The sequence below is a fragment of the Pygoscelis adeliae genome, unplaced genomic scaffold (assembly GCF_000699105.1).
Source record: "Pygoscelis adeliae isolate BGI_AS28 unplaced genomic scaffold, ASM69910v1 Scaffold294, whole genome shotgun sequence".
Classification (NCBI taxonomy): Eukaryota; Metazoa; Chordata; class Aves; order Sphenisciformes; family Spheniscidae; genus Pygoscelis; species Pygoscelis adeliae.
This window is the reverse complement of record NW_008824722.1, coordinates 2,707,419-2,734,103: the sequence shown is the minus strand read 5'-3', so window position 1 is coordinate 2,734,103 and position 26,685 is coordinate 2,707,419. Positions and strand designations below refer to the sequence as shown.

Below are 26,685 nucleotides of genomic sequence, written 5' to 3'. Positions count from 1 at the left end.
TTTGTTTGTTTTTTAAACCTCTAGAAGCAAAATAGCAACATAAAAGTGACAGAAAGGCTGTGGTACAAACTCATTTCTTTTTAAACAGAAGAAAAAAAAATGGAATTATAGAGTGTCAGAATAGAGTTTAAAAAGCTGCATTTTAAACCATGTATTATGATTCTGGAAAGCTGCCTGGCGGAAAAGGACCTGGGGGTGTTGGTCGACAGCCGGCTGAACATGAGCCGACAGTGTGCCCAGGCGGCCAAGAAGGCCAACGGCATCCTGGCCTGTATCAGAAATAGTGTGGCCAGCAGGAGCAGGGAAGTGATAGTGCCCCTGTACTCAGCACTGGTGCGGCCGCACCTCGAATACTGTGTTCAGTTTTGGGCCCCTCACTACAAGAAGGATGTTGAGGTGCTGGAGCGTGTCCAGAGAAGGGCAACGAGGCTGGTGAGGGGTCTGGAGAACAAGTCTTATGAGGAGCAACTGAGGGAACTGGGGTTGTTTAGCCTGGAGAAGAGGAGGCTGAGGGGAGACCTCATTGCTCTCTACAACTATCTGAAATGAGGTTGTAGCAAGGTAGGTGTTGGTCTCTTCTCCCAAGTAACTGGCGAAAGGACGAGAGGAAATGGCCTCAAGTTGCGCCAGGGGAGGTTTAGATTGGACATGAGGAAAAATTTCTTTACTGAAAGAGTGGTTAAACATTGGAACAGGCTGCCCAGGGAAGTGGTGGAGTCACCATCCCCGGAGGTATTTAAAAGACGTGTAGATGAGGCGCTTAGGGACATGGTTTAGTGGGCATGGTGGTGTTGGGTTGACGGTTGGACTCGATGATCTTGGAGGTCTCTTCCAACCTTAATGATTCTATGATTCTATGGTTCTGTACCTTTTGCATTGTTCTGGCAGCAGAAAAGAAATGGAGAGCTGAACTAACAGGTCATATCCTTGGTTGATCAAAGCTTTGCCCAGAGTTGTTGGAGACATAACTGTTCTGGCAATCCCCAGCTGGTGGTGAGATTAGGGAATAAATTTTCAAGCAGCTTTGTGCTAGAGGCTGATCCAGTCAAAGATCAGGAGAATGGGATGACTTAGATTATTTGGGGTCTTTTTCTATATGGAGTTTAGGCAGACCTAGGATTCTTGCCCCAAATCCTTCATGGGCACCCGCACCAGGTCTGTGGACTTTTGATAATGAGACTGGGCTGACAAGGCACTGTCAAAGTAGCTGGGATAATTCAGTAACATTTGTTTTCTGTAAGAGAACTGAACTTTACAGGAAGAATTGGCTAGGATTCTTAGAGCAAGAGACACAGAGAGTTTTGAATAAAGATTGAGTTGTTAGGACATTACAGATCCTATAATATATGTAATAATATAGCAGAAATCACAGTTGTTAAGAGAATGTGCAGAAAGCCCAAGTGTGAGGTTATATATTAGCCAGCTTTTCTTCCCGTCACCTTCTCCTCTAAAATATGATGCCCTGTTGTGGTTTGGGTTTTGTTATTGTTGTTGTGGGTTTTGGGTGGGGTTTTTTTGTTTGTTTTTTTTTGGTTTTGGGGGTTTGGCTTTTTTTGTTTTTTGGTGTGGGGTTTTTTTTGGGGGGGAGGGGAGAGTGTCCCTGAGGGATTTTTATAGTTTCTATTTAATTGTATTTTATTTTAATTCTGTAAAGCAGCAGCATTCCACATTGGGGTTTCTGGTGGTCAGTTGAAAGCTTCTTTCTTGGCAATGTATAGATGACTAAGTAATTTTGGATGATCCACACAACACAATGCAAGGCTGCGTAGATATATCTGTGCTTGTTCTGAACCAGTAATTATAGGTGGTAGAAGTCCCTTAAATATAATTTATGTTCCAGGAAGAAGGCAGTGTTATAATATACTGTCCTCAGCCAAGCTAAGTACACCGAGTAAAGCAGCACACAACAGTGATTGTGCTGTTTTTAAAACACAGGCTGCTATGTGTATACTTAAGTATACTCTAAATGCGGTAACATAGTTCACTGAGCCTTAGTCCCTACTGTCAGGCATAGTCTAAAATTATAGATGCCCTGTAGAATATTAAAACTTGTCTTCTGATGGTGCATTACACTGACTTTGCACAGAAGTAAATTATTCTTAAATCTTGCAGGGCAATATAGATTTGGTCCCAGTTTATTAATTCATGGTGAATTTTGCTTTGATAAAATCACTCCTGTATATCTGTATTTGTAAAATTAGGGATACTGTGGCCTTAACTACCATCAGAGTTCAGGCACTATCACCAAATTTTTCTCTTTGCTTGGAACAACATCTAGAAAGCTAAAAGCTCATATTACACTGTGAATGAAAATGTGAATTTCTGTAATTAGGAACAGAAGCATAGTAACCTTAAATGAAGGTCGTATCCTTACAAGGAGATTTGTAATGAGGGTGACAAGTACACATGCTGCTGAAACATAACCCTCTGAACTGTACTGCATAGAAGTTGTAGTAATGATTCATTGGTTTTGTGGGTTTTTTTAATTAATTCAGTGATGGGTGAAATCTCTTATGTCTTGCTTTTATTGTGTCTTTGTGACATTTGCCACGTAATTATCATCCTTTAATGTTTCAGAGGATCTCCCAACTATCTTCTGTTTGCGGTAAAATTATTTTCACTGTTGGTCTATAGCATTATGATTGATTCTTTAAAAAAATTAGATCATAGTATTGCAGCACAGACTCCAATGCCCAAAACTCAAAGCTGTAATAGATCAGCATTTCCCAGGTTTTCAAGGGAAAGTCTTGTAAATTAAGGATTTATAACTGGAGCTGTATTGCAATCTCAAATTGCTCCCTTCATCAGATGTTTAAAAAGAGTAGTATTCTGAATATCAACAATTTTGTATTATTCTCAGACAATGCTTGGTGTGCTAGCCATTGATACCTCATTCTTGTGTTATTTCTAATTGCATCTTTTGAAATTAAATATATTTCAGCTATAAAAAGTCAATTCTTTTGTCTGTACTGAACTTAAGTTAACACATTAGATATATTTTCCTTTGAAACTGTTCCCATAAGTTAGGTAAAATCAAGTCTGAAAAATCTTAAAAAGGTTTCTCAATGATTGTTCTAGTTGTATAGGTTTTTATGCTATTACATGGAACAGTATGGATTTAAATAGTTTATTTTGCCTTAATTTTATTCTGCATTTAAATGTTGTTTACTTGAGGACATTGGTCGTACTACCACAAATGGAAAAAAACAATGTCCTTGGTGAAATGTATGAGCTGTGCTAATTAATACATAGTTTTCATAGTGCCTCGCAAAGGAGCAATTATTGAAATAGTTCAGTGCATCAGATAAAAAAAATTGTTAGTACAACAGGTTGAAATACTTGTGTTATGAAGCCATGAAAGAGTTAAGACAACAACCCTGAAATTCATTGTTAAAATTCATCCAACACAGAAGAGTAAAAATATGGTCCTCTCAGTGAAACTAACAGCATGACAAGAAATGATGAAAATTACAACAGGTCAGAACTTGCAAGCATGCAGACCTAGCAACTTTGAAAGGATCTTCTCAAAATTAAATAATTTCAACTGTTTCAGTTTACTGTGATATAGCAAACAATGTCTAAAATCACCACTTCCCTTAAAGAGAAGCTCTGCAGTGGATAATATTTTATAGGACACTTTATGAATTCAATTTATTGCTTGAAAATACTTACATTTATGTGTATCAGAATACCGATTTCAGTTCTCTAACGCTACTTGAGTTGCATGTTTTCAAATGAGCTAAATTGTAATACTGGCATAGTTAATTTTAGTGAGACAGAGACAGCCATGACACAGTATGTTTTCTCACAGCGGTATCCGTTAATTGTACGTCTTTGATATCAGTTTGGAATCAGATAGTTCTAAGATTGAAGGAATACCACCTGTCTGGTCCAAAACCCATGGCACACTTACACAGGGTGTAACTGGTGTCTGCATGTTTCGTTTTTTTGGGTTGGATCCTGAAGGGGAGGATTTTTGTATTGCAGTCCAGGACTGCAGAAGAAGCAGCAAATAGAGAGAGAGATCCAGAAGTGGTGTAGGAGAATGTTTTCTGACGTTTCCAGCCTCAGCCAACTCTGACCAGTCTTTAGCTCATATTGGTCAATTGTAGACCCACGTGCAAAAGGAAGATCACAGCCATTGTAGACACAGGTTATCTATGAGATTTCAGAGCCTACATGTTGTGGAAGATCAATGCAACCATATGACTGTAGCCAGCAGGGCACTGTGGTAACATGCAGCTTCCAGTAAAAAAGTGAGCTCTTAAGGGCTACTTCAGATGTCTTTACATAATTTTTCACCGTGTGATACAAACATCTCAAGGTCTTTTTTTAAACAGTACTTTAGGGTATTGCTTGATGAACGGAAATGGTACAAGTGTTGCAGATTTAAAACTTCTCACTCCCTTTGCTGGGAATTATTGGTAGCTCAGCTAAGATTCAGCAATGAAGTGTGTGTTTTCCATATCCTTTCAATGGAAATTTGAATAGGTTTACTTAAAGTTTAAGCGAACCCATTTCACTTTGCAGTGAAACCAATGAGGAGCAGTCACACTGTTATTTCCTGCATCTCACCTGAGAAAAGGTAATAGCTTCCTTCATTTCTTTAACTGAACCACTTGTGATTTTCTTATCATACCATTAATTGTCAGTCACATAAATATTTTTGAAAATGTGAATGTAGGCTAATCACAGATATACCTCTACTAATCACATTTTTCTCCTTTCCCAACAATGATTTTGGCCAACTTCATCTTGTGAATTTCATTTTACTTTCATTTAAATCACTGCTTCAGAACAATTTTTTTTTCAGCACTTTCTTTCATAATTCACTGTGATGTTCCAATTGCTGTGGTACTGTCCTAAATTTGCAACAGGTGAGTCCTTTCAGATCTTTCTTTGCTGTTTACAGCTTCACTGATATTAAATCTTTGGGGAAGGAATATTCCAATTTAGGTTTTTGAAAATGGTCCAAAGAAATTAGAAAGTCTGAAGAGAGTAGCGTGAGGAGTAGATGTCTAATATAAAGGCATATTAAGTGGCAAAAAGATTAATAAAACTGGCAGACTTTATTCAGCAGAAAGATATCTTTTACATTGTTGTGAAGGGTTGTGGATGTCTCCTACACTTGGCAGAACTAATGGCTAGGAGTCAGGCCTGGCTGTAAAGTATTATGCATGTGCAAGATTCTTGGAGAAAACCAATCGAGAATGGAAACTTCATTAAAATGACAGCTTTTTTTAATCAGTCCCCTTCACAGCTGTCTTATTCAAAGGGTACAAGAATGATAGCTGACCTTTTGGATATAAAAATGACATCTAAAAATATGAATAAAGTACAAATTAATCCAGTTATAAAAGGAAAATACATTATATAATTTCTTTGTCTTTGGTATTACTGTTTTGCAGTGATAACCTGTCTCAGCTGAAATCTGTGGGAATTTACAACTAATTTTAACTCAGCAAAACGTACCATCTCCTGACATCAGAAAAAGACTGAGTGAAGAGCTTAAGGTGTCTATTGTATGGTTTTATTTTTGGAAACCATGCAAATAGAGTTCCTGATGTATTCTAATCCAAACCTAACATACACTGGGCCTAATTTTCGTGATTGCTGTAAGTAGCTTTCCCACACTCTGGTGGCTAGGATGTACACTTGGGAAGTTGGAGGCATAGATTTGAATTTACACAGGCTAAGGAGAACAAAACCACAGTTTTTATGCTTTTGAACAGATTAGCCTAATTGGTGAGTTGTTTTGAAGAAGGCAGGTAACATCAGCCAGCTAAGTTCCAGAAAAAGTGGGTCCCGAGTAATTAAATGCCTGCCTTCAGAAAATTACTCCAGTCTGTAGAGCCCGCATGCATTGAGGTCCTTAACATGCCACAGTCACTGGTACATTTGGTGGGGTTTTAGGCTCATTGCTATGCTCACAGTGGTTTATTGGCTGGAACTGGGTATCTCTCCCACTCACAGAAGGGTTTTTGTGGGCCAGCCTACTGAGTTTCTTGTCTGTCTTCATTTACTACTGAGGGGAACCTGGGTACCTAACTGTGACTCCCTGGATCATCCTCTTAGAATCAGCCACCTAAGTTTTTGCTGCTGCTGAAGTTGGAAATACTTTGTCCCTTTCTTTTCATCCTAAGTTAATACCCTTGCTTTAAAGAAACTGTTTTGTCACTGTTTATTACTACATTTGTTGTTCCCCCAAAAATGGTCTTTCAGGTACTAGTATTCTTGCAAGTGCTGGAAATAAGTCAGATCAACTGTGATAATCACAGCTGATGTGGTAGTAACAGTTGTCCAAGGCCTAGTCTAAGAATGGGAGAATAAGCTGGAATCACAGTCCTTTGATTGTTGTCCCTGCCGCATTAACCACATTAGTGCTGTTACAAGGTAATTTATAACAGAGATTGGGCCTGGCTGGAAAATTTTTGATGGAACATTTCCATCAGGCAGTATTGGTTTGTCAGGAAAAAAATGGAAATGTGGTAATTGTGATCAATCTTTTGAATGAAACCAGACAAGTTTCTGATAAAATCCTGTTTCGTTTCCCAACAGCTCACCTGACCTCACTGGCTCCTTGGTAGCCCGTGGGCAATTGCAGAGCCAGGGACTGTGGGTTATCCAGATTCCCAGATGGCAGACTAGTCTGTTTTCCAATCATAAAAGTACAAACCCCCACTTTTTTTAAAGTCCCCAGTAGCTTTAATGGAGAGTACTTTTTGGAGCCATTTTATCAATGGTCTAGGACAAGAGATTCCAAGGTGTAATCTAAAGGCCATGGTGAACAGTAGGTGGCCATGGAATTGTGCAACAGAATTCTCACCTAAAATCTTTTTAAATAGATATATTCTAGCTTCTGGAATATGAAATCTGCTTACCCTAGAAGAAAAATGTGGGGGTTCTCTGATTTTTTTCCAAATTCTTTAAGGTAGAGAAAAGGCTGTTGTGTTTTTTCCCTTCTTATGGATAGATTTTAATTTTTGAGAGAGCAATATGCTAACTCAGTTATCGTAACGGAATTTTGTAACTACCTTCTTTATGCAGTCTTTGATAATTACAATCATCACCATCAGTTTTGTGAGCTTGTACATGTGCAGGGATTTGTGCTTTATCTCCTCCCACCAATTGTGTCTACAGTATCTTTAAGAAGGCATTGGAGAAAGGATGTGGTAGCAATCTCACTATATAGAAATCTGTACTTTGTTAGAATATGCTTTAACTAAATTGCAAAGAGCATTAACTTTTCCTGTCTTGATTGCTTCTGTAGCGGTCTTTTACTAAGCTGGTGCTTAGTAAAAAAAAACTGTCTGAGACAGGCAAGAACTGCTCTTGCTTTACAGCTGCGATATCTGTAAGAGGAAAGGGAAATTCCTGCTCTTTTTAAGCAATGTGTGTTAATGACAAATGCATCACTTACCAATATTGGAGGTTTTATTTCAGTAGTTAAATCAGCTGATAAACTATGGAAAACATTTTTTCTTAAATCTGAATATAATTATAACCCAGGTGTACAAACTGCTATGTTGAGAAAATATTCTGCTTTATTTTGTTCTTTCATGAAGCAACAGTAGAAAATGGGGTGGGGGTGGGCGTGGAATCTAAACCCACAAATCATTAAGTCATAGTTTCATCAACTTCCATTTATAACAAGTTTTGATGTGGTGAAAGTCAGTGTATGCAATGGAAATTACCTCAGTGTGAAAAGAGTGAGCTTGATTTTTTCATTTCCTCATTTTTCATCAAAACCATTGTACCAGTGCAGAATATAAATATAAAACGTTACTGTATTGATTTGAGTTTCTCTACTACCTAAGCAGCCACAAGCCAGCAGTGTCTTGTAATGACAGCAGGTCAGAGCATCATGTATCCATTGTTTTTAATAGTCTCTTCTAAAGGAAGGCCTATTTATGCCTATAGCAGCAGATTCACCCACTTTTGCCAGCTAAACTGTATTGTTAAACTAGCGCATGGGAAAATAACGGAAGATTGATGAAGAGGATTGTAAACATGCTCAAGTGACTTGCAGCTGGGGTGTCAAAAAACACATATATGATACTAATTGTTGTTTGGCCTTGTGTGTTGGACAAGTAGAACATCTGTGTTTAGATCGCATAGGCCTGCGATAGACTTAGAGGCACCCTATCGAACATGCTTGAGATTCCTGCTCTGCTGTGAGAAAGATCAAAGCACGGTGGTAAACTACGCCTGAATCCCTGAAATACAGGCAAAACCAGCAGGTTCAGTGATCCTCTGGCATGGACCGAGCTCTGCGGTGCCTGCGTCCCTGCTTGTGTGCCTCTGCCCGGGTGCTGCTTCAGGGATCCCCCGGTTGGCGAGGTAATGAAAGTAAATTTACTCTTTGCATTTCATCCGTGGTTTTGTGGTTGTTCCTGCGTCCTGCCTGTGCTGGCTCACCCATAATGTTTTTCAAACTCCTTACTGACAGAAACTCTGGAACATCATTTAAGACTAGATCAAGTTTCAGATAAATGTTTTCTCATCTTTTTGCTGATTTAGGGATACAAACTCCAGTCATTGTTCTTTTTCCAGTGAAGTGCAAGAGATAATTAAGGGGAGCATACATGTGTGAAGTACTGAGTACAGCTTGCTAAATGTCTTAACAAAGTTTATTTCACTGTGAGGCATTTGCTAATCAAATGAAGATAATTTAAACTGTTCTAGGTCTATCTTTAGATTTAAAAAAAAAAAAATTAAAAACAAAGAGAAAGGGGCCATGAAGTAGTTTACACCCAAACTGTGACTTGCCATAAAATTAGCATAATAGTTTTGGATTCCTAACACCTTCCCACTCCAAAATCTACCCGTTTATTGCAATGAAACAATTGACCTTATTTACATAAAAATTTCAGCATCTTGACACGTTTTTCAAACTAACAAAGCCTTGCTCCATACACATTATTTTTCTGTATAGCCCCATTTTGCATAGTTGCATAGTAATTAATGCCTTATAAACAGACTACGGCAGCTGTATTCATTGCAGCAGAGATGACAGAGTTGTGTTGCTGCATTTGGCTTTTTAGCCTAAAGCCATTTTAAAATAGCTAATGGAATTTCATTTTTCACCCTGGTATTTAAACCATGACAAATTTCCCCATTAAAGATCCCTGACATTCTTATGTGACAGTAGATGAAGCTGACTGACATAAGCCTCCGCCCTCTTGTGGCAGATCAGGTTGGTGAAGTAAGCTAACAATTAGAGAATATTTTAACTTCGACAGTGTTTCTATAAAATGATAAAAAGTTTTAAGGGTTCCGTTCTGCAGGCACTGAAATCTTTGCCTACTCTTATAGTTTCCTAATGGAGCAAGGCCCATGGGGAGAAAATGACTGGCCTTTCTGATTCAGCTCTGCCATTCAAACTCTTCTTTGAACACAGGTATTTTCAAATTTAAAAAAAAAAGGAGTCCCTGTGCCGTGGTGATGGGTAAACCTCTGCTTGCAAAAGATTGCTCAGACATTCTGAAACTTCTCTACTGAGACTAACCAAGCCAGTTTGTCATTGTAAATATCCTGGCATACCCTGTTTACAGCAGATAAATCATCAAATACAGGAATAAGCCGTAACAGTTCAGTCCCATCTCCTAGAGATACCAGAGAGAGTTGACTGAAGGGATATTTAATCAAGGTGTACTTCAATACAAATGTTAAACAGAGAAAACTAGTGCATGAATGTATGTATTCGCATTACAAGGAGCCTAAGGAGTGTAATTTGGACATTTGGGCAAGGAAGAAACTTTTTCCTTCTTTGTTGCCCTAGCAGCAAAGTATTTTTCAATGATATTTTTCAAGGCACTTGCTGATTCAGCAAACTCCGTTTCTTATTTTGAGCTTCTGACATAGTTTGTGGGTGGTTCACCATGAAAAGAAAAGGTATAATAATAGAAAGAGGGGAGGGGCACAGCTGTGAACAGAAGTAGAGGGTCATGAGAAATCTGTGGAGACAAGCTAAGAAGCTCTGGGTATATCAAAAGCCACAGGAGGTTACAATAAATGAGTGATAATGGTTAAAATGTAGAAGTACAGAAAAACGTAGCTAAGGGAGACTGGATGTCAGGTTTTGCTTGTCTTTGCAGAGCTGCTCTTCTAATTCACTCTTGGAACCAGATCAGAAGGGTCTTTTTAGCTCCAATTCTGTATAATAAAAGGCTGAGAGACTTTCTGAGGGAAGAGAGATGGATAAGAAATCATCTGTTAAAAAAAAAAAAAAACCAACCACCACCAAACAAAAAAACCCCCAACCTTCCAGGTTCAGCAAGTAGAAAAATAAGCTCAGGCTAAGTATATTGTTGTAGTAATGTATTTACTACCTGGGAACTTTGTGATATAAATTAACAGTAGATTTGAACTACAGCAATTAGTTCTGTTTCAATCTTGTGTTCAATGCTTTAAGATCAGAAATCCCATCTATTTAATTTAATGAGAAAAATGTGACACTCATTTAGCAGTTAATTGTTTTTGCTGTAATGGTAATCTGTACAGTTATAAGTGTCTGCCTGTTACCTGGGTTTTGAGCTTGGTAGTGAAGAGACGTCTCCCCCAGATGCCTTAATGTACTAATGTACAAAGTACTATGATGTGCTACATATTTAAATACAAGCAAACATATCCACCATAAATAAAACCATATGGTATTCAGATATCAGATTGCCAAAGAAAACTGGCTGTAAACAAGGTAGCACAAAAGAACAACTGAAAACCACATGAATAGAAAGTAAAAATAGGAAAGTAAAAAATACCAGTTCTTAGAGTTTGTAAGGCCAGATTAACAATGTAATAACATCTGTCTATCCGTTTGTAATGCAGTATCTGCTGAACGTCCTGGCCAGTCAACACCAGGGAATATTCTAGGAATCAATCAACAGAATGCTATTGATTTGGGGACGCATGAGGAAAAACAACAACAAAAGGCTAAAGGGAGGACAATGGAGCTTTTGCCATGTGTTTGGCAGAATCTCAGCTTCAGTATTTCTGCAGTTGTCTGTAATGGATGGCACCCTCAATGCCTTCCTATCCAACCTTGCTACTCCGCCTTACAGAGTTTAAGATACCTTGACACCAAAACTACTATCTCCCAAACAAATAATAACAGAAAGGAAAAAAAAAAGGGTGCGTGCACAAAGACTGAAAATACTGTGTTCATAACCTCAGCAAGGAAGCAGAGGGACTGAAGGAAGGTGGGGAAACACAGACCCTATCATGGAGTGAAGTGGAGCAAAGGGCCTTCTGGGCGTGGTAGCTCCCACCAAGCAAATAGCATAGAAAGTGGTGGGCCCTTCTGTGAGTGGAAAGGGAATGTGTGAGTGCACAGAACCCCCGAAGGGTGCGAGACACGCTGTGATGGAGTGGTCTGTTGCGGATGCAGTGCACGCAGAGCCCTAGCTGACAGAAGAAAACAAGGGGTGTGAGTGGGTGTCAGGACTGGGAGGGCCCTGCCCAGGCATGAGAGAGCGGGTAGGAAAGCTGCAGGGAGGTGAATGGGACAACAGAGAAAAGCTAGGAATTAACGGTGTCTGCAATGAACTTGGCCTTACGAAAACTGTTAGGGTTATTGCTACCTTATGCATTTAATTGAAACTAAAAAAAGAAACATTGTGGTTCAGCGTCCATGTAGTTGTGAGCATATTTATTATTAAATCCTACTTCTTCATGTCCTTTGTGTACTGCTACCATGAGCAGACAGCCTACCATTTCTCAAACATCTGTTTTGAAAGACTTGTGAATATTTGCTTACAGTAGCATGTATTTAACATTTAAGCACTTTCAGCAACTCTTTGAAACAATTAGCTCATAATGAGCAGCTTCCATGCTAGCAAACCATACTAAAATGCTTATTAAAAACTTTCAAATGTTAAGACTCACTTTAACAAGAAAAAGGCCACACAATCATCTGCTCACTCTGGGAAGTCATTTTGAGGTGCTGTTTCTACAAAGCAGAAAATAATTGCTGCAAGGAAGTTCTATTTCACTGTAAGCTTTTGTTGCAAGGACAATGTCTGAAGGTACATCAAAGCCTGCTGAGGTTGAGTGCTTTGTGACAGATTCCTGAAACATCATATGAACAGAGCTTTGACATGATACATCATAAAAGTTATTTGGGATTTTCTTGGGCTTCTTCATGAACCTTTATCTCACTTCATCATCATCAGGCCAAGGTGCTGCCTTGCCAGCCTAGCTGTAAAAACTAGTTTGACAAGATACTCAAGCCAGGAAAAAAAGGGAAGACAGGGAAAGTGTTTCCTGACACCAGCTGTTCCAGAGAAGGGGGCTGACAATGAGGTCTTGCTAGGGGTAGACCATCAAAAAGAGGAATTTGGCTCATAAGCAGGGCTTTTCCTTGCATTTCTTGACCACAGAATGGCGTGGCCAATATTTGAGAACTCTGACTTCTTGAAGCTGTCCTTGAAGAATCAGCAAGGTTTCTTTGTGGAGATCCCTCCCAGAGATGCCAGGAGTCCTAAAGAAACCCCCCCCCAGATTAAAGTTCAGCCTTGGAACTTGAATGGTTTAGTTAGCTGAACCACAGATAGAAATGGAAATGATTAAATAAATAAATCTCTCCTCCTTTCGCCTAAACTTTAGGACTGTTTATTTTTGCCTTGAGATGTAAACTCTCCTCATCTACATGAACGTAATCTGTAGTTTGCAACTTCTGGTCACTTTGCAAAAAGGAAAAATACCTAAAAGGGACTTACCACACTTCATCTCAACTATTCTATTAGAGGTATTATTTCACATCAAACACGTGTAAGAGGGAATTATTGTAAGGTTATTACAAATTTAGAAAGAAACAATGCTGTGAAAAATATGTGGAGTGCATGTGCATAACTGTTTAAAGCCTACATTTTAATTATTTTTTTTAATCCATACCTCTGCATGCTTAAAGCTGAATGTAAATTTTCAGGACCTCAGTGCCTGGCAGGCCCATCTAACACTGTTTCTATTGTGCGGGAGACTGTGCAGTTGCATAGTATGAGATGTTGCATGCCATGAAGAGCTGATACTTTAGGTAGACAAGAGCAATGAAAAAAGCTTATTTAGGGATTATCGATGAAGAAGTGAGGGCCAGATAAAATAAATGTCCTTTGTAAGGCCACATGGCTTTCTAGCCAAAATAAGAAATAACCCTTGTTCACATGCTTTGTCTTCTATAAATGTTGAGTCACTTCAGTTGTTTACTCAATAAAAATCACTCAGTGCCTTAACAAGAGGTATGAGATGTCAGTATTCTCTAGCAGAATGTACAATTGGTACTTGTACCCAATGTTTCCTGACATAGTCAAGGGGAGTTTTATCATTCTCTGAAATAAGAATAGGATTGCAGCCAATCAGTTCACCACAATGGTTATTAATGTGTTAATCTTTGAAAAGAAATGAAAGGTTTTCTGGCACAGAACTTTGCTGATTGTTCAGGGTTTGAGATACATCCTTGTTAGTTATGTATCTGCCCTAATACCTTGGATCCAAACGTCTCTACTCCTACATAGTAATTCTACCCAGAATCAGCTCTTGTTTTCTTGAGAATTCAAGCATGCTATGTAATACAGCTGCTAGTAGGATGTGGAAACTCAAGACCATTAATCTGTTATTGATAGGCCACTTGGTCCAGAAGTAGCCACGGCGCTGCCTCTAACGACAAGAAATTTTTGTCATGACTTCAGTGGCCTTGTGCATGTAGCTTAGACACTTCACTCCAGCATCCTGTATCTTGGTTCCCTTTGTCTTATGTATGTGAACTGCAGTCCCATAGACCATATTCTGTGCTATTGAAAGATATTGCACTTATGAGGAAGCAATGAAAACTTGAGACATTCATGTATAAGAAAGACCTGGGGTGCAGATATTTGGAAGTACCTCCCTTTCTCCTTCATGCTCAAACATTTGAAACGCTGTTATAAAATATGCATTGAGAATCACAGCGATAAAATGTTCCTTCACATTCTCTAAATAGACAAAAGAGGTCTTGCAAATTATGCAGATTTTAAAGACATAAATCAAATAACCAATGCATCTTCAGTATACCTTGTTTTCTGTGATTATCTACATAATTACCAGAATTGCCCATTGTATTCAATGCATTTTAGTAATATTCTAATTGCTGTTGTGTTCCTGAAAATGTCATATTTCTAGTCATTGTCAACAGTCAACAGATGGCATATGTGCTTGGCATCATAAATTATATATCATATCAGAGAAAAATATCACTTTATCCTTTGTTAACTTGGCTAATTTTGGGAAAAAAAAATCTACTTTTAAAAGATTTCTATTTTAAGTATCTAAGTATTGCTTTAGATCATGGTTTTGCATACATCATAAAATTAACATCTGTGAATAAATTGAGCAAAATGCCCCAAATTAGAATGTGACCAAAATGCCATGTGACTATATTTACTTTCAACTTTGATGTTTGCTTCCACAGCAGATAGAAAAACAAGGTACATAATAATAATTTAAAAAACCATAATAAGAAAAATAAGCTGTGGTCATATTCAGCAAAAATTCTGTTAGTTCTTCTTCCACTGTTTGGTATATTTATATAAGCTTTTAAAGGCAAACATGATTTCTGCCTGCCCATTCTCTGAAGCAACACGAGCCAGTTCTCACTAAATATGAGCCATCCGGCAGCTATATAGCTTCAGTAGCACGACACCAAGCATAGCTCCAACACCCTGTATCACAGCAATCCATGGCTTCTGTTTTGAAGATGATTTCCTCTAATCAGTTCAAAACATACGCAGGCTGAAGTTGCATCTGGTGGTAAAATACAGTGTAGATATATCCTCTGTTAACATCATCTGATTTAGTGTGTCATTCAGTAGGCCTGGACTCAATCTTTTAGTTAGTTCTAATCAGAAGAGTTCTACTTCCCTTGTTGAGGATTTTTCATACAGAGTCCTCTGGATACATAGGACAACCTGCATATCCAAAACTCTCAAGCATCCAGAGAAAAAAAAAAAACTCTAAAATTAAAACTTTACTTCTTGTATTTATGTTTTTTAAGTATGTTTAACATAGTTAAAACATCTATATTAACAAATAGTTAACAAATGACGTACACGCAAAGCTATCATTGCTGTTATTGGCAGATCTGATGAATAAATGATACAGCATAGAACACTTGTAGATTTTTGTTGGCTTGCTTTGAAATTATTTTGGAACAGTTACTCTTTGAAAGAATGCTATGACATAAACCTTCACTAAAGTTACCAAGGATGCACCACCATTCTGCTCCCCAAACCACCTTTCATCCCCAGTGACAATCCTGGATCCCCAATGACAACTGACTGCACGTACATTTTGAAATCTCCAGAATGCTTTCTATGGAGGATTCATCTGAGTAAGAGTGTGGGAACCATTTCTTGGAAGCAAACCCAAAAAAGTTAAAAAGAACATTTTATTTAAAACCGGCAAAATTGAGCTAGGGAATGACTGAAGACAATTTTTAGGAGGCTTTTTTTTTTTTTTTGTGCTTGTTATATCTTGCTTGTATAATGGCACCAGAAGACCCAGATTATGTAAGAGAGTTCACAAAAAGACGTTTGCTGTACCAAACAAAATTTTGAAAAGGTACCTCTGGTTTTGATGTCTCAAATACTGGATACTTAGTATAAGAATATTATATCTGGTATATACTTACACTTAGTATAAGAATATTTTTAGGGGATGAGTACCCACAGTTACCACACCAACAGCAGCTGGGTTTTGAAAGCACAAACCACTCTGAAAAATCAGGCCCCAGTTTTGCATAGGCTGTACATGTCAAAATTGAAGGTCTATTTTTAAATCTTTGTAATTATCTCTACCTGTAGAGTTAATAAGCGATTAAGTCTATCTACAAAAATTTCTGAGGCAAACAGACCCATTACTTTCTGCGTTAACCTGGATGGTAGCCTTTGCCTACGAAGTGTCATGTCTTAAGGGTTTATTTTGCTCATATGCCTTTTGTTTTGTTTTTAGAACATTATGTGGTACCTAAAACCACAGGAATACAATTATTCTTTGGGTTTTTGGGAGGGAGGTCTAATTAAGCAGGTCTCCACTGTTGCAGGCACAGCTGTGAAAGAATTGCCTGTGACATGAGTTATGTATCCCAAACTGAAGGCGAGGTTGCTCAATGGAAGATTAGGTTTATTATTTGGGAGAAGAATCCACAACAAAAGAGATAATTAACATCAGAAGAATATAGATACCATTATTTTCTTGTTTTAGGTGATTTCTTTTTTTGACAGGTATGGTAAATTGTTCTTTTAATGTGAGCCTGTTCTTTTAAAGACTAAAATCATTACTGAGTAAGTTTCTTTGATGGGTTAGAGTGGATTCTACTTAGTTAAAATATCCCATAGTGCTCTGATGTGTTAAAATGACCCAATTATATATACTTACCAAGAAAAAATCTAACTGAAATATCAAAAACTATCGCAAAGAGACCAAATATCAAAAACTAAATGAAGTCAAGGGCCACCCTTTTTGTTTTAATTACTCTCATTTCCTCAATTCCCCACTTATAAAAAGCATGTATTTCCTTGTTCACCTCTTTTCTGATATTTTGTAGTTAGGCTGTTTCAGGCAAGGACTGTTTGCCTCAAACAAAGAGATACTGATCTTGATTTTGCGATGCAAATCTTAAACACGTCAGTCGAATGTTTTCAACTTCCTCTGTCATGGGTCAATGGCAAAGTCTCATTTGACTTCTACAAATGTAGGTGCAGATGTGAGAGGTCCGTTTCATGATACATGTGTAAACAACTGAAAATATTTTCAACAGGAAAGCAGGACTTCAAGGAGCTGAGAACTCTTAACTTTGAAATCTGCAATGTATTAAGGGAGCTGTAGCAGATTCAGTCTCCAGGCTACTATAAAACGGAGTCAGCCTATGAAGTAGTTTGGGAGCTGAAAAAAGTGTAACTAGCTCACTTAGAAGTATTACAAGTATCATTTTTTCATAATTTTATGTTTAGAACCTTCCACATTTCCTCAGATTCATTTAACCTAGAATTATTATAGCTACATATATGAAAATGAAGGCCAAATGATTTTATACATTGAATTAAGTCATTTGCATTTTAGATATATTTCTTTATTTTTAACCCTGGCCATTTCCTTTTAAGTGTTTTTTGCCTTGAGACTTATCTGCTACGAAGCCTTTTTTTCAGCCAAGGACTTCAACGTTTGAGGCCATGGAGCAAAACTGCTGATTTTTAAAATTTTAATTAAATAACTGTCAAGCCAACCATACAGATAAAGGACCTTTAAATGCCCTGAACTTTACACACATGGAGAAGTAAGCAGGAGGAAACACGTAAAAGATGGAGTGAATAAGATAAAGGTATGGGATATGATAATTGTTAACATAATGATCTATCAGTTAGTCTCTGTTTCACTAGGCTGATTGGTAAGACTTCACATTTTCCTTTGAAAACAGTGGATTTACCCTGTTCTTTGCATTAGTCTCTTCTGTATCTTTTACTGTCATCTCTTAAATCATAGTGAGTTTTTATCCTGATAAGAGGATAATGATCATTCCATTATGTCTGGATAAGTAAAATCCCCATCTAACATTTTCTGGGCACCTACATAAACAAAGCTAAGTTTAAATGCGACTTTCAGGAAAACAAGGAAACAAACAAAATTGGTAAGGTATTTCTTATTTCTTAACAGGCTACTTTATTCTCATTTTCCTGCTTACGAAAAAGAGATAAAATCATTTGCCAAAAAAGCCTTAACTGGAATTGTGCCCTCTTCAGTTAAGTTGCAAAGTTCCATCATCTTTTTAGAGTCCTTATAAAGGGCCAAGTACAGTCCTTCAACTATGATCTCATAAGTTCATGGGTCACCCTTTGCCGTTTCCTGCATTCTGAGCTTCTCCATGAGGTAGATACATTTGGAGCTATGAGCTTGTATCTGCTTCCCGTATGCCACTCAGAAAACTTTACCTGATTAATGGAGTTTTGATTCCCCATTGGACAAGTGTATGCATCTGCCATAGTTGTTTTAGGAGCACTGAAAAGAATACATCTCCTTTCCTTCAAAGCTTCATGTGAAATGATGTCATGCAGTGGTTACAAAAGGGACTGCTGATATCAAGGCAAAGGTTGTCCTGTAAATTATTTTGACATGGGTATATTTCTTCATATTTGCCGTAATGCACTTTACCTGAACAATCTTCTGGAACAACAGTGGCAAGGATAGTAACTTTTTAACTGTGCTATCTGAACTCTGTTTAGAACAGATCTAAGAGTAAATGACAAAATTGTAATAGTCTAATGACTTATCTACATGATTATTACTACTATTGGCAAAGAACAGAGAAAGAAAAAATTCTATCATAGATGGATTTAATGAGCCAGCTAAGGTTATTCAGTGTTACCACAGCAATCAGACTGACTGTATATAAAATACTTTTCCATGAATATTTTTTAAGCCTGAAGAATAATCAGTTATGCATTGATGTAGACTGACTAACCATTCCATATATCTTGCATTACAGACTAAACATACTGTTTTAAATCCCTCCCTTTGAAATCATTATTGCATCTGGAGTTCAGCAGTGTAGTAGATGGTAACAAATCCCAGGAATCGGGGGGCTGAAACTCTATACCAGATGCTTCAAAATACAGGAGTTTAATGTATGATGAATGGCTATTTATGGTTTGTATAATACCATCGGTGTGAATAGCAATTTATGCCATAAAACTGGCAGGTTTCTATCCTGATTTTCCAATCTAGTACTGAAAACAGTAGTGAGGGTCAGTTTCCTTCTTGGCTTCACAATATTTGTAGAATTACTGTAGAATAAATGACTGGCAACGATGAACTAAAAGGAAATATATACATTGAGGAGTTGTGTTGACACACTGTAGTACATAAGAGTAAAACTATTGATGCAGAGTGAAAGATAGATTTCCCTGAAGTCAATAGGAATTTTGCTATTGGGTTCCACGTTGCCAACATTTCACTATTAGTACACAGAGTTGGGCTATTTTTATCCTGAATTAATGTACAGTTCATCTGCTTTCCTATCCCTCCCCACTCATTTTCTCCTCTTCCTACTCTGCCTCCCTCCTTACCTCTCTTTGGTTCCTGTTCTATATCTGCTACATCTGCCAGGCAGTTAAATTTTAAAATAACTTTTCCCTTTGAAGTGCTAATGCCAGCACTGCTATTTCTATAGCAAGTAACTTCACTGACTGTTGTGGTTTGCTTTTAGTCTTTGTTTTATGTGTTTGTATGTGCATATGTAGGGTGTTACGTGATTTTAACAGTGAAGAGCTGGAAAAAATGGAAAGAAAGAAAAAAAATCTCCTAATTAAGTTTTATAAATAAAAGTTAAATCCCAGCTGCTCCACCTCAGGCTGTGATTTTGTCAGATCTCACGAGCTAAGCAGGTCGAACTTGGTGAGTAATTAGATAGGAGACCTCTGAGGAAAACCCAGGGTGCTGTATGCGGTGGCACTGAAGATTCAGTAGCTGCCACCGTTCCTTTTCAGTAAGCGTTAAATCATTGCTTATGTTGTGCTTTCTTCATTCAGTCCATCAGTGGCTATTAAACATGGCAAGTCTGTACAGAACCCCTGTTTCAGAAAACCTTTACACTGTTTATTGCCAGAAGGTAGGAGGATGTTCTCCTGAAAGGGCCACTTCGTACACACACTCTTTTTATAGTCTTTAACCACCTGCTAGTGGCCAAGGATAGGAAAGTAGATGAACTACATGTTGGAAACAGAGTACCGGACCTTTGATCAGTTCCAGCATGGCATTCATATGCTTTTTTCATAGCCAGAATTTTTTTGTGTGTTGAGCACTTGAGCAATCACTGTTGTCGTCTTCTTCAAGATGGTTTTCTTTGCTGTTGAATAAAATACGTATGTGCGTGTTTATTTTAAACATCTATACTTACCATATTTACAGTAATGACCAACTGCCCTAATGTGACCATTATACAATATGCTGTACATTTATGTAGCAAAGTAAAAAAAAAAATGCATACCATATTTGGGTGTTAACCTAAAAGAGTTTGGAAGTCCTTACTGATACTGTGAGATTTAGAAGGCTCAGAGGTGTCCATTTTAAATATTTATGTTTCGTTCTTTCACACTAGGAATGTTTCATTCATGAGTGTGTTGCATCTTCCACATAAATGCTTTCATTTATTTACAGGTATAGAAAAAACCCCACTGATTAATAATGAAGTCACCAGTTACGTGTGCACTGAGAAAATTAATCATTTGCACTTTCTGGATTATCCTTGAGGTTTGCTTTGGGAAAGATAATATGAGATAACTGTTTCCTGGTCTGTGTAAGTCAGGAATGTACTCATACTTTAGTGAGTTGAACAGTGGGTCAAAGCTTGACGGGTTGTCCTCTTGTATGGCTGTTTCTTTGAGCTGATCCTGTTTGTTTACAAGAAACTACAAAATCCTGTTTCCCTGAACAAGGCAATGGAGTATTCCTTCACCGCTTGCTCCAAGCTGCTGTCTACCCGCTACCCCAAAGGCTTTCTCCTTTTCTGAGCTTTTTTCAAGGCTCTGGGGGCAAATTCAAAAGATACCTAACTACATTCTCTTTCATTTTTCCTAGACTTGCTGGAGAGCGGATGTAGGTGTGTTGGGGAGGTTACAGACACCTAAATCTTCACATAAAGTTGGGAATTAAAAACTTTTTCTCCTGTATAGGAATGTCTTTTTGATTTAGCAGGTCTTTGGGGTATTTGAATATAAACTAGATATACCAGTTTCAGCTCCCAAGCATAAATAATTCTTACGAACACCTTAAAGGAAGGTGTTCCTCTGAAAATGTAAGGTGGGAATTCTGTAAGTCAATTAATAATGATATGTATGTTTATATCTGAGATTTATCACTTTAATAACAGCGTGTATATTTACATCTGAGATTTATCACTCTGTCACACAGCTTTGTTATTGTGCCCAACGGCTGGTCAAAATTTGGGGGTTTGTAGACTATTCCTACTAGAAGGAGGAACTGTTAATAGAGATTGATCTTTTTTCAGTGCAGTCCTGTTTCTAAAAAGCAACATAAAAACCCCATCCTGTTTCCTTGAGCGTAGCAGAAATTATACATATTGAAAAAGCTTCTTTTTTTCAGGGATTCAACCCATGTCAGTCTGTGCCAGCAGTCCAAAACCTGTCTAGGTTTTCTCCTAGGTACCTGTTCTTTCGCAGTAATTTGACATGAGCTCCTTCTACATATTGGCTGTGTCTGCATGGTTACGTATGTCCTACATACATAGCCCCTATTTGTTTCTCTTGCATTTATTTCCTGCTTAAAACAGCAAAACCACTCCACCCACTTCATTCACATTCTGAGCTGGCTCTTTCAAGCTTTTGTTTTGTACAGAGACATGTAATTGTGTTTGGGGTTTAGAGACTACAGCCATTCCAGCTACTTGTTTCTGCAAAGGAGCATAATGACTTCTTACATCTATCTTAAATGAAGAGGGACAGCTATACCCGAGAGCTGCAATGAGGTTTACCTGACCTATAATTTTACAGCATTATAAACCACATTTCAGCTGAAACTTCAGGGCTTGCAAAACAATAAAGGTTTTTGTTCAGCATTGTGGTGTAGTGAGTTTTCCTTCCAGTGATCTCATGTCTGTTCCTCCAGAAGCTGGAAATGCATCAAGGTTCTGAAGGGCAAGTCTGCAACACCCTTTACTCTTTGGCTAATTGCACAGCTTCAGGAGGATGTTCAGAGATGGTGTACTGCAGTCACCAGCCCTGTCTGCAATTTACCCTAGCTGCGTATAGATAATTTTGGACTGTTTTCAGGGTGAGAGAACTACAAAAGCAATTTTACTTTTAGTTACAGAGCACTCTGAGTCTGCAGAAGGTACAACTCAGCTAGACTAGCAATTCGGAGTAATGTCTTTTTTTGGATCGTCTTATTCTTTGCTGTGACTGTTCATTCACCTTTCCTATTTCCTCTCTTCCTTCAGTTCACTGCCTCTGGTGACACAATTTAGAGCAGTGCAATGGACATATGAGTGAGGGTACTTAAAATCAAGGGCAATTTTAAAAATCAGAAATAGAGTATATGGCAAAGTGTTTCAGCTTCAAAAATTATCTACACTTGTTTGGAATGCCCTCAGTGACCCCTCAGGAATGACAGAATTGCCCCATTTTTGGAAAATAAATGTCATCTTTCAACACCATTGATGTCCTCTCAGTAACTTGTGTCTATTGCTTTACTGTTAATAAAGATTTCTAACAGTCTTTATGACTTGAGAAAAAGTGATTTCATGATAATTAAGATGTTAGGCATTACAATACTCAATTACTAAATAAATACGAGAGAAGATGCACTTCTCTGGAGACTTTCAAAGGTTGATACTGTATTGAATACCACATGCTGCCTATGTCAAGCCCTGAGGTTTTATATGATAAAGTTCCCGTAAGTTTTATGCAGATTGAAATCCACATTTGTCTAGATAATCTCACTTTGTTATAAAGCTGCGAAGAAAAGGTCTTTGGAGGATGAGGAAATGAGTCAAATTCACTCTTAATGAACTCTAGCCACTTGAGTACAGAAAGGTAGATCTGCCCCATTATTTGTCAGATGTTTAATTCACTTAAAAATTAATTGAAAATCAAGGCAAAAGACACCCTTTATGCCTTGAGTTTTAGCCTGTGCTTCAGACTGAAACAAATAATCATAATTCAGCTGAAACCACAGTTTCTGTGTAGTGGCCAGAATTAGTTGTAAATCAGATCAACTTCATGAACCCTAGTGGATGAAAAATTGGGACCAAATCCAGGCTTTGAAATTTTGAGGTTACATACCAAAACTTTTATAGGTATGTAGCTCTACAAGAGTCACTGAGATGACTCATTAATAAAATTGCCCATGCAATTGAGTTCTGTGATAAGGAATCTGGAGAATTTCCAAAAATACCCAGAAAAAACAAGTGAAAAGCATTGAAAGTAGCTCCTTTCTCCCCTCTCTCTAGCCACAGTGATTTTTCTTTGCATCTCATAGTCCTAGGCCATTTGTAAGTGGAAATCTAGCACAGCAGATGACAGACGGGACTTTCACCAGGCTAGCCATACATGCTTTTCTCCTCTAGCTTTTTAATTATACTGTACCTTTACCCCTCTATCACAAACATATGACACCTCATCCACCATCTCATTTAACACCTTTGCTTTTTCCAGAATTTAATGCTAGCTGTCTGGAAGCGGGTGTCTGTATATGGGCAGCTATTTAAATGGAAGAGATGAAAACTAGTACAAAAATTGTGAAGCAGATAAGGACCTGCAAAAGGAAGAGGGCTTATGTTGAAAAGAGATCAGTTCATAACATGGAATTTGCTAGATTCTTTAAGAATCAGTCTTATTATTTCAGTATCTCTTAATAATTTCACTAGTAATCTTAGGAAAAAAGAAAATGTGAAATTTACTGTTGATTCCCAACCTGTCAACAGCACATACAAGATATTGGAGCCAAGAAACGGCGTTACATTATAGGATTACAAAACTCAAGATTATGCACTAGAGCCTGAGAAAAACTCTTGGTATAATCTGGTAGTTTGAGAGTCAAAAGTTGTACAGGAGGAGAAAAATTTGTTGTTAGTATTGAGCACAGGCCAAGCTGTAAGCTATCAACATAGGAAAGTCATGAAAGAAATCAGGGCCAATCCCATCTTTATCAGTGTTTAAATGGAGATGAGAGATTTAATGCTATTATGCACATTACTAGTAAGAGTTTGCTAGAATGCCATTTATAAAACTCTGTCCATCAGCGTTTAAGACAGACTAATTCAAACTGTAATAGGTCATAGATGTCATCAGGGAAATACAGAACTTGTTTTATGAAAAGAGATTAAAAGACGATCTGGTTCAATTAAATAAAAACTGAGTGATGTATATAAATACATCAAATGGTGAACCAAAGAGAATAACACTTAAGGGCATTATTGAGAGAGAAACAAATGAGACAATTTCTAATCAGAGAAGTGATGTTCAGGCACTGCCTTCAGTAGGAACAGTGAAACTGATTTTAAGATGAACCACTGGACTACAGAAGATATTAGATAATGTAGTCTGCTAAAAGCAAAGAGTTTTGGATTGGTGATTCAGTGGTTTTACTCGAGTCCCATGCTTTTTTTACTTGTTCCTGCTAAAACTGATGTACTCATGTGAAACTTTTGACTCTGACAGAGTGATTTTTTTTTCAATAAAAACTATATGGTACAGTTCCATCTAATATTATGTAATTATGTTGGAACACCAGTACTAAGTGCAATGAAGTAATACGGTGGCTATAGCCAGAAGCAGTCAGCAAACAATGAAGAAAATTAAATCCACATGAAAAACAGATACCAGAATTAAAAGAAAACTTCATTTCATCAGAATATTAATCGAGGACACACGCTTTTAAAACCAAAATCAGAAACAGCTCTCTCTGACAAATCTCTGTCAAATTTAATTGGCCTGGGACAAATATTGGGATGACTTTATATGCTTAATTTTAAAAGTTCAAAATCGGCTTTACCTGTGTTCTTATCCTACAGTAAGAATGGCTTACAATACATGGGAACCCTTACAATTCACAAATGTGAAGACAATGTGAAAATTTTGAAAAAGAAAGCAATTAATATTTTTCTCTGCAGAAGGCAAATAAATATTATTTAAAAAAGAAAATTCAGCTGTAATTCTCAAGTGTTATTGTGCCAAATGTGTAGTCTAAATGCAAGCATTCATGTATTAAACGTAGAGGTTTTAGTCCTGCTGTAAGTGGAAACCACAATGCAACCTCAGCTGTGGAGTTACAAGTAATTACTCTTTCGTATACAAGTAACACAAAATCTACAGCATAATGGGAAAGGAAAAATAACAATGTGTCATGTAAATGAAATTTTCCCACAAAAGCACTCTACCTTTTCATTTTATTTTCTTCTTCCTCCTTACATAGCTTTAATCCTCATTGCCTATGATTATCTAACTAAGGGTTTGTGACAATTTGGGGGATCTCTCTATGTAAAGCTGATGAATTCTGTTTGATATCTGGGAATATCTATATATAGCTGTGTCAGGTCAAAAATTCTTTGCTAATCTAAAATCCACAAGACGTGGCAGGAGAAATTTTTGCTCCTGGCACACAATCAATAAAGAATGGTTAAACCTTCATAATATCCTAGTCAAATACAGTCCCTTGAAGCATGATACTGCTACCAGGTAGGCAAACCTGGTTTTATAGATGAGGTGAGGAGGTAATGAATAGGCGATAAATCATCTGTTCTACACAAATTTCATCACCTGATAAGGGGGCTACCTGACAAAGATAAGGTGGCTGTAAGAGCAAGTGTCTCTTGCTCAGTGTTGTAGACTAAGTGTATCTGGTAGTAAGTATTGGAGGGGCATGGTGGACTTGCAGGAGTTCTACCTATATTTGTGTCATGGTTTAACCTCAGTCGGCAACTGAGCACCACACAGCCGCTCGCTCACTCTCCCCCCAGCCCGGTAGGATGGGGGAGAGAATTGGAAGAGTAGAATTGAGAAAACTCATGGGTTGAGACAAAAACAGTCTAATAATTGAAATAAAAAAGTAATAATAATACTAGAATATGCAAAGCAAGTGATGCACAGTGCAATTGCTCACCACCCGCCGACCGATGCCCAGCCAGTCCCCGAGCAGCGGCCCCCCCCGGCCAGCTTTCCCCAGTTTATGTACTGAGCATGACGTCCCATGGTATGGAATGTCCCTTTGGCCAGTTGGGGTCAGCTGTCCTGGCTGTGCCCCCTCCCAGCTTCTTGTGCACCTCCAGCCTTCTCAGTCGGTAGAGCGTGGGAAGCTGGAAAGTCCTTGACTAGTGTAAGCACCACTTAGCAACAGCTAAAACATCGGTGTGTTATCAACATTATTCTCATCTTAAATCCAAAACACAGCACTGTACCAGCTACTAGGAAGGAAATTAACTCTATCCCTGCCGAAACCAGGACAATTTGGAGGGCAAAATAAAGGCGGAGAAATGCAAAGGGCTCCTGCCTTTAACAGCTGTTCTGAAACCCTTAAAATCTGAGTGGTTGCTTACCCCTGCGGTGAAGAAACTCCAAGTCCAGTGTACCGCAAGTTTAAACAAATGGTATCTGAAGAAATCAGCACTGTCCCTCAGAAGAGAGGGCTGTAAAGCCCCGTGCCAAGATCGGCGCCGGAGGACTGGGGAAGGAGTTGGTGTTGCTGCTTCAGCAGACCAAAGCAAGCTCACATGCACACCAGTAGTGCCTTGCATGGAGAAACCTGGCTCTAGCAGCTGGCAAGTGGCCGAACAGTTGTTTTTACCAAGGCTGGGGAGGAGGGTTGGATACTTTTGTGCAAATGAGTCCTGCCCTGCTAATGTGATCGCGGCCACGCGGGTGCTCAGTGGCCTTTCTGCCGTCAGGGATTCTTGCACTGCCCGGCTCATCCCCTCCGTGCTCGGCAGCGGGCACCTCGGGGCTCTGCGGCCCTTCTCCCCGGCCAAAGGCACCTGGCGGGCCGCTGGCAGCGAGAAGACAAGCGAGGGGTGCACCGCCCGACCGCGGCCCGTTTCCCGTTGAACTGGGGAATCCCCCCGGCGTTCAGCTGAGCGGTGACCGAAAGCCGCTTCGTGGCGTGGAGCCCTTGCAACTTCCCACGGCTACTTCACCCTTCCCCGACCGCTGCCCG

The 26,685-nt window shown here is 38.5% G+C and overlaps 1 protein-coding gene across 1 annotated transcript in view; it reads left to right on the top strand.

Moving 5' to 3' along the window:
• LOC103916288 (heparan sulfate glucosamine 3-O-sulfotransferase 1-like) overlaps window positions 1-26,685 on the top strand; it is a 115,206-nt gene that overhangs the window by 26,585 nt on the left and 61,936 nt on the right. The gene's annotated exons all lie outside the window — the stretch shown is intronic.